The following is a 2,522-nucleotide window of genomic DNA, read 5'->3' on the forward strand; positions in this document are numbered from 1 at the left end:
TATATATATATATATATATATATATATATTCCCACAAATCTCTCTCTCTCTCTTTTTCTCTCTCTCTCCCTCTCCCCTCCCTCGCACTCTCCCTTTGTCTCTCACTCTCTCTTCCCCTTCTCTCTCTTTCTGACTGTCCTCTTCTCTCTCTCTCTCTCTCTCCCTCCCTCCCTCCCGCCCCACTCTCTCTCTCCATCCCCCCACTCTCTCTTTCTCTCTCTCTCTCCATCTCTCTCTCTCTTTCCCACTCTCTCTCTCTCTCTGTTCCTCTCTCTCTCCACTCTCTCTCTCTCTTTCCCTCCCTCTCCCCTCTCTCTCATTTTCTCTCTCCCTCTCTCCACCCATCTTTCTCTCTCTCTCTCTCTCTCTCTCTCTCTCTCTCTCTCTCTCTCTGTGAGCTGTCTGTCCTGTGGAGGACAAACCATGGCAAGTTGTCACCCTTTGTGGAGGTGGCTCCACCACTGCCGGGAGCCTGGTGCCGCTGACAATGGCTTCCCGCTGAAAGAGGTTTCCGGAGCCCTGGACCACCCAGTTCCTTTCCTTGGATCAACAGCTCCCTTTTTTTCTCTCCACAGTTCGTGATATCATTTAAGAAATAAAAAAATATATATATTTTAAAAAATTAAAGAAAAAAGAAAGAAACAAGGGAAGAGTTTAAAGGGAAAAGAAAAGAAGAAAAAAAAAGAAAAAAAAAAAAGAAAGAAAGAAAAACTGTAACATTGATCTCTGAGCCGTAAAATTGACATTACAAGCTTCAGTGAGCTTATCATACTTTCCTCTTTTTCTTTTTCGTCTTCTTCTTTTTCTTCTTTACTTCTTCTTCTGTGTTCGAGGGTTGCAGCTTTCACGTTCACTCGTATAACTGTGCTCGCACATACGAGTGAAGGACCGTTTTCATCCCCGCCATGTGGGCATCCATACTCAGTTTTCGGGTGAGTGAACTTATCATAATCATATGCGGATAATGGCGTGGCGGTGACGCATCGTTAGAATTGCCCTCTCCCCTCCTTGTGTTTCTCCTCCCCGGATAGGTTTATTTACGTCAGTCGGGAATGGACAATTTGTGTCCGACAAAGTAGATACTGTTGGTTTGCAGGTTTGAAAACGAGATAGTACGCTGTCAAAACGAGATAGTACGCTGTCAAAACGAGATAGTACGCTGTAGATGGGGTAAGCATTTTGCGGACTTTTTCATTTCTAATTTCACTTTGTTTCTGATACATGATTGGCTGGCTTATTTCTGGGAGAGTGAGAGGAGAGAGTGGGTGAGAGAGAATGAGAGAGAGAGACAGAGAGAGAAGAGAGAGAGAGAGAGAGAGAGAGAGAAACAGACAGACAGACAGACAGAGTCCAAAGAGAGAGACAGACAAACATACAGACAGAGACAGTCAGTCAGACATACAGACAGAGAGAGAGAGAAAAAACAAAAAAACACGGAGCAGCAAAATATCCTTCCAGCCCAAATTATGTGTGAATAAAAAAAAAGTTTTTTTCAAATTTTTTTTTTTTTTTTCAAAGCTAAACCTGCAGACAACACTTCAAAGAAACAAACAAAGAACTCTACATAAACCAAGAATCACCACGTAACCATAGTACACAATGACACATCTGGTCCAACAGATGCGTCCTTCGGGGAGTAGGGGGGAAATGGGAAGTAGTGGGGGAGTGGGAGGACGGGGGACGGGGAAGAGGAGGGAGGGGGGTTAGCCAGAACAATGCACTTAAATTCTGGTAAATCAAACGAATTGACACAATTCGATTTCCACTAGTCCAGAGGAAGTTCAGACCACACACATGGGGAGGCTGACGATCATTGTCTCGACGAGTGTTGACGTTGGGTGGTGTGGTGTCCTGGTGGTAACGCGTCCCGACTAAGGAAGCGAGCAAGTGTCAACGGGTTCGAATCCCATTTACGGTCCGGGATTTTTGCTCCCCCCCCCAACCCTAACCCCCCCCCCCCCCACACCCGACCCCTCAACTCACCCACCATCCACTCCTCACCCCCCCCCCCTCTCCCCTGTCCCTACGCTTGATGAATAGTGAGTGGTAGTCTGGGTGCTAGTCTTTTTTTATCGGAGGAGGCGATAAACCGGTCAGTATGCATGCAGCATGCACGGGGTTGTCCTTGGTTACATTATGCAGAAAAATCCACTTTGATAGTAAAACAAATACGCTTGCAGACATGACAGTTAAGCAACATAACACAACGTAACGCAACACAACTTAACACAACACAACACACGACACGACACGACACGACACGACAAAATACAATACAGTACAACATAATACTACACGAAACGAAGCGTAACAGCCGAGTGGTTTTAAAACGTTGGACTTTCAATCTGAGGGTCCCGGTTTCAAATCTCGGTAACGGCGCCTGGTGGGTGAATTGTGGAGATTTTTCCGATCTCTCGGGTCAACATATGTGCAGACCTGCTTGTGCCTGAACCCCTTTCGTGTGTATACGAACACAGAAGTTCAGATACGCACGTTAAAGATCCTGTAATCCATGTCAGCGT

This window comes from Babylonia areolata, chromosome 21, assembly GCF_041734735.1.
Source record: "Babylonia areolata isolate BAREFJ2019XMU chromosome 21, ASM4173473v1, whole genome shotgun sequence".
In the NCBI taxonomy this organism is placed as follows: Eukaryota; Metazoa; Mollusca; class Gastropoda; order Neogastropoda; family Buccinidae; genus Babylonia; species Babylonia areolata.